At 46.0% G+C, this 7,117-nt stretch overlaps 1 protein-coding gene across 3 annotated transcripts in view; it reads right to left on the bottom strand.

The window, feature by feature from the left end:
• Osbpl10 (oxysterol binding protein like 10) overlaps positions 1–7,117 on the bottom strand; it is a 244,449-nt gene that overhangs the window by 218,317 nt on the left and 19,015 nt on the right. The window lies entirely within an intron of this gene.

Raw genomic sequence — 7,117 nt, 5'->3', positions numbered from 1 at the left:
CCAGGATGAGCTCTCAAAGAGAACGAGCCGATGACCAAAAAAAAAAAAAAAAAAAAAAAAAAAAAAAAAGAATAGGGGTCCTTTAAAAAAAAAACCTTTTCTAACCGAAGCAGCAATCTTCAAAAATGAACACGAACTGACCCAGGCTAAACAGATGGCTCAAAGGTTAAAAGTGCTCGCTGCTCTTGCAAAGGACCCAAGTTCTGTTCCCAGCACCTATATCAAGTGGTTCGCAACCCCCTGTAACTCAGTCACTGATGCCCTCCCTGGCCTCCCTGGCTTCCCTGGGCATCAGTGCTCAGGGTTTATTGGCCAGAAGATAAGCTCAAGTTTATCCTTGTCTGTATACTAAGTTTAAGACCAGCCTGGGAGAAAGACCCTGCCTTTATAAATTGCATTAAAATATAAAGCAATGCCAGGCTGCTGAAACTCCCATTTAGTTCTCAAAGCTGTGTAACTAAAGAGACCAGCGTGAGACTGTTCTCCCCAAAACCATCTCTCAATACCTTCCAGGACACCAAGTTCCGGGCAGGAAAGCTCTTGGCATATTTTAAAGGCTTCTCCATCACTCAGTACAGTTAATAAATGAACCAGAACATCAGGTGAGCCGCAGGGCACAGCCAGAAAATATGAAGCCAGGAAAGATTGTCCCGTATTTAACAAAAACACGGGCCGAAAGAAAGAAAAAAACAACATCATTTTTACATAGCCTTCCTGGAACTTCCCCAGCACCATCTGAGATGCCAGATCTGATTTCTTGCTCTACTCCTCATAAACTCTGCAAGTAAACTAAACTTCATCTCTCTGGGGACATTTTTCGCCTGTAAATGAAGGGCAGGGTAAGTTTCTCTGAGGCTCGTAGGGCCCCGGTGTTATGGCCTACGAAGAGACGTGTTGGTTTCCCCTTCCTTTTGTGAGACATTACTTTGATTTATTTTGGAAAACAGATCCAGAAAAAAAGGCTATAGGAAAAATGCCAGGATTATTCTTGGCATGTGACATGTGGCCATTCTACCCCTTGAACCGCAGCTCTCTCAGATGCAGATTCAAAGTTACAGTTGAACATTTAAGTTCCACTGACCTGTCCATTTGAGACGCTATAGTCACTGGAAAACTCTTTCTAAAACCTGGAAACCCAGAGAGAGACACTCGGTGCTTCCCCGGGTGCTGATGGATTCACAAACCGAAAAACTCCAAGAGGCAAAGAGTTCAAGACCCAAGATCCTGCAGATGGGGACTCTCAGAGGGCCTTTCCAGAAAATGGGTTAGTATCCTAGCTTTGTTTCCTGTTGCTGTGGTAAAATATCCTGATAAGGTCAACTAAAGTCAATGGCTTATTATTAGGCTTACAGTTTCTGGTCAGTTCATCAAGGCAGGAAAGCCACAGCAGCAGGAACTTGGGGAAATCAGTCCCTTTGCACGCACAGTCAAGAGCAGAGAGCAATGAATGTAATGTGTCCGTGCCCGCACTCAATTTACTTTCTCCACTCATTCCGTTCAGAAGCCACTGCCTAGGGAATAGCACCACCCATAGTGGGCTGGGACTTCCCACAGTCATTAAATAATCAAGACAGTCCCCTATAGACATGCCCACTGGCCAGCTTGATCAAGACAAATTCCTCAGTGAAACTCTTTCCAGGTGATTCTAGAGTCTGTGAAGTTGACAAATCAGATCATTAGTCAGCCTCCACTCAAAGCACTCGGCTGGGTTGGGGGATGCTGCTCAGTAATAGAGTGAAGGCTTATGACCCCAGTACCACACACATACACACACACATGCATATATGCATCCATATACACATATAAGTACAAACATGCACACATACATGCATATACATATAAACACACATGCAGACATACATATATACATATACATATGCACATATACACACATACACATATATGTATGCATGCATACACACATTAAAAACCCAAACATACACACATACATACACACATATGCATACATGCATACACATATAAACACATGCATACATACACACATATGCATACATATAAACGCACATATAAATGCACATGTACACATATACACACATACATATGCACACATACACACACACACACACACACACACTATGACCATCTCATCTCTGCAGCCCCAGTGCCAGGGCAATTCCTCACAATGAGGTTGGCACCAGCTTATTATTAAGAGCTTCAGCTACCCCCGCAAGGTTCAGTGTTCAGTAATCCAGGGTAAAACTGAACAAACCAGAATGCAGCATTCAATTCTCATGTACAATAAAAGGAATATTTATATCAATTAGGATTACAAACAGGATCTAGAAATGAGATGTAACAGGGGAATCCATTTAAGTACTTTCTGATTGGCCAAATTCCTCACTCAGAACCATTTGACCTAAATGAGAAAGCAAAAATGAATGGACCCTGTAAGGTTGCAGGCAAATTTTTACGAAGAAGGGTTCTCCTGCTTGAAACATCTATTTCAGGGCTGGCACGATGGCTCAGCAGGTAAAGGTGCTTGCCACCAGGCCTAAGAACCCGAGTTCGGTCTCCAGGAACCACTAAGTGGAAAGAAAGAAAGAACCAACCACTTCAAGCTGTCCTCTCCCCTCTGCACACATTCAATAAACGATTAGAAGGTAAAGCATCCACTTCCCAGTAAGAGTAAAAATCTGCCCCCTCCCTCCCTTCCACCAGCTCAGAAAGCAATGAGTGCCTCTGACCCTCCACATCCCTAGAAACCATCACTAAAAACCCATCACCAATTTCTCCAAGGGCATCAGCCAGCAAGCCCCAGAGTCACCTGCCGATGGCAAAGTGTGGCCCTTTGTGTAATGCGTGTGATGAACATGTGTTCACACATGCGCAGAGGTGTGTAGGTCACAGCGTGCTCACAGAGGTCAGGGAACAAACTGCAATGCTGGTCCTCACCTTCTACCTTGTCTGAGGTGGGTCTTCCCTTCTGCTGTTAGATGCTGCACACTGCCAGGCTGGCTGGCCTGCGGATCTGCCTACCCTCTCAGCTGTGATTAAGACGCATGCGACCAGCGACCATGTCCCCCTTGACTCAGACTCTGGGGATTTGAGCTCAGTCCCTCCTGCTGGCTGAGCCATCTCCCCACTCCCTGAAAGGACCTATCCTAAAGCACTCCTGGCAGAAGGAAATATTTGCTACCCAGAACTGATTCCAGTAACTTCATGCTCTGAAGCAGGATAAGCCTCTGTTCTGACTGGTCCATAGCTGCTCTACAATCACTGACGGCCTCTGGATAGAAATGCTTTCTTGTAACAAAATTCAAGAGCGTCACCTTCCACCCACTCCCAGACAGACACTGTCCTAAGCCCAGCACTTCTCTCAACAAGCTCTCTTTAACTCTGTTTAAAGGTCTGGGCTGGGGAGTAGGGGAGCACACACATGTGGTCCCAGTACTCAGGAGGCTGAGACAGGAGGATGGCTGAAATTTGAGGCCAATCAGTACTACATAGTGATCTCAAGGTTAGCCTCTGATCTAAAGCACAAACTCTGCTTGCAAAGAGAGAGGAGGGACAGATAGGGACATCACTATGGGCCTCAAAAGCACCAAAAAGACAATAAAGGAAAACTAGAAACCATTCTACATACCAAGATGCAATTAGCTGCTGAGAGATGGGCCACTTCATCACAAGCATGAAGTCAGGCTAGGGGCGTGGCTCGGTGGGTAAGATCACTGTCTGAATCCCCAGGACCCAAGTACAAAGCTGGGCACGCCTGTAAACCCAGTGCTGGAGGGAAGCAGCAGAAACGGGTGGGACTCACTGGCCAGACAATCTAGCAGAAACAAAGATCCCAGTTCAGTGAGAGACCCTGTCTCAAGGGAATAAGGTAGAGAGAACCCAACATTATCCTCTGGCCTGTACATGCAAGAACACAAATGCATAACACACATACATACACACACATACATACACATATGCACATATATACACACATGCACACACACTCATACACAGACACACACATATGCATACACAGACACACATATATGCATACATATATATGCACACCTATATACAGACACTCATGTACATATACACACAGACACACATACATATACTAATATATATTATATGCACATGCACACACACTAATACATAGACACACGTATATACACTCAGGCAGACACACACTCACACACAAGACACATACACTCACACACATACACACATAGATATAGACAATTACACCCATATACACAGACACACACATATACACACACATATATACACTCATGCATAGACATACACTCACATACAGACACACTCACTCATACACAGACATACTCACACACAAACACACACAGACATACAGATAGGTACACACACATATATATACACATATACACATACAGACACATATACAGAAACATGCACATACACACACATACATATATACTCACATACAGACACACACTCATACACAGACACACTCACACACACAGACACAAACAGATAGGTACACACTCACACACATACATATACACACGTACATATACACTCACATATATACACAGAGTCATATAAATAAAAATAAACATTCAAATAAATAAATAATGCTCACAAAGCTAAAAGATAAGAAAACAAACAACGGGGCTGGTGAGATGGCTCAGTGGGTGGGAGCACCCGACTGCTCTTCCGAAGGTCCAGAGTTCAGATCCCAGCAACCACATGGTGGCTCACAACCATCCGCAACGAGATCTGGCGCCCTCTTCTGGAGTGTCTGAGGACAGCTACAGTGTGCCTACATATAATGAATAAATAAAATCTTTAAAAAAAAAAAAAAGAAAGAAAACGAACAACACAGGGCTGGCCAAGCGGCTCAGCAGGCCACCATCTCCAACAGCATTTGATCCTGGGGACTCACTCATCTTATAAAACAAGAGAACTGATTCCCATAGGCTGCCCCTGCCATCTACAAACTGCAGGCACACAAAAGTTAAGTGTGATAAAAATATCAAAGAGGAACAACCTGATTAAAATCTAGTTTAGAGTTAGGGATGTGGCTCAGCTGGTAGAGCCCTTGCCTAGCATGCGTGAGGTCCTGGGTTCAATCCCCAACACCCCCAACTGTGCATGATGGCACACACCTGTAATCTCAGCACTGGGCAGGTTGAGGCAGGAGAATGGGGAGTCCAAGGTCATCCTGAGTGGCATCCAACACCACTGGGTATTTGCAAATGACAATAGCTAAAATTTAAACAAACAAACAAACAAACAAACACACACCACTAGAGCCAAGTGCTGAGGAACAGGAGTAACTAAATGTTCGCGTGAATGGGAGCGCACGCGGGACTCATCTCTGAAGAGACGAACTTATTTTAAAGCATGGTTAAGAAGATTTCGCTGTGCATACCCTAAAGCTTTGGCTCCCCAAAACAAGCAACTCGGTCTATGAAATTACAGCAACAAAGGCAAACAGCCTTGAACGGCAAGATACAGCACAAGAAGGGCGGGGATGGAGCCCACTTGGCAGAGTGCTGGCCAAGTATGCTTGACGTCCTGGGTTCAAACACCAACGTTAGGGAAGTGTAGGCAGGAGAGTCAGAGGTTCAAGGTCCACCTTGGCTACAGGGCAAGTTTTTAACAAGCCGGGGCTAAGTGAGACTGTCAAAAAAACAAACAAACAAATAAAAACCAACTCTCAGCCCCCCTCCCCACTGGTGGAAATGCATAGAGTTCATATTGATACATTTTCTTTGTTTTTTGTTTGTTTGTTTGTTTTTCACAAGAAATCTCACTGTGTAGCCCTGGCTGCCCTAAAACTCCCTCCGTATGACTGGCTGATGGTTGAACTCTCTGCATCCCACCTGCCTCTGCCTCCCAAATACTAAGGTTAAAAGCATGTACCACCTCACAGCATGTACCACCTCACCTGGCCTTTATTTTCTTTCTCTTTCTTTAAGATTTATTTGTATTTTCTGTGTCTGGGCTGCCTGAGTGTGTGTATGCACACTATGTGTGTGCAATGCTCCTGGAGGCCTGAAGGGGGCATCAGAGCCCCCAGAACCTGAGCCTCAAGCAGTGAGCTATCATGCAGGGTATGGAACCCCGGTCCTCTGGAGGAGGAGCAAGTGCTCCTAACCACCGAGCCATCTCTCCAGCCTCTCTATTTTCTCACTTGTCCTAGGCTATATTAGCCTTCAAACCTTACAAACACTGGCCTGCTTAACTGGATCCTCCAGGTAACCCCCATTTGCCCCACACATAGGCACCACACTGCGCGCCCTGAATGCTTCCACCTCTGCTGCCTGAAGAGAGCAGGGTACTGTGTTTCCTTCACCCAAATGAGCCCCATGGACACGGCCAGGCCAGCCAGCCACAGACGGGCGAGGAGAAACCCGTCACTGGGTGAGCTTGCATGCCTTCTGCTTGAGTTGTCTTTAATCTGTTCTTTGTCTTCTCTTACTACAAGACTTCCAGGTCAGGATGAAAACTAACCACTGAGTGTCTTGGAGTCAAGGCTGTGACCTCACCATCCATCAGAGCTGTAAAAGAAGGGACACCTGGTCCTTTCTGATCCGTCGTGGGGACGAAACCCTGAGTGTTGGCCTCTGCCCAGCCTGATGCATTCCAAAGCCACTACCCAGGCCCATGACGAGGGAACAGCTGACAGATCAAAGTGCACACGACGACCCTGATTCTCAATAGAAAGAGCAAGGTGGGGAGATGCCCTAGTCAGTAAAGTGCTTGCCCCTCAAGCATGAGGAGTTGAGTTTGATTTCAAGCATCTACAGGTTCTAATTGCTTTCTGTTGCTATGTGCTGGGCACTTTTAATCCACAAGCAAGAGCCCAGGGAAGATCAATGCACGCATGCAAGAGCCCAGGGACGATCAATGCACGCATGCAAGAGCCCAGGGACGATCAATGCACGCATGCAAGAGCCCAGGGACGATCAATGCACGCATGCAAGAGCCCAGGGAAGATCAATGCACGCATGCAAGAGCCCAGGGACGATCAATGCACGCATGGGAAGATCAATGCACGCATGCTCCCTTGTTTGTGTTCAGCTCACTTTCCCCACTCTTGTGCTGTGCAGGACCCCATGCCAAGGGAATGGTACTGCCCACAGTGGGCTGGGTCTTCCCGCATCGGTTAATT

The sequence above is a fragment of the Mus caroli genome, chromosome 9 (assembly GCF_900094665.2).
Source record: "Mus caroli chromosome 9, CAROLI_EIJ_v1.1, whole genome shotgun sequence".
Taxonomy (NCBI): Eukaryota; Metazoa; Chordata; class Mammalia; order Rodentia; family Muridae; genus Mus; species Mus caroli.
Note: the sequence above shows the minus strand (reverse complement) of the source record. Positions and strands in the feature narration are given on the sequence as shown.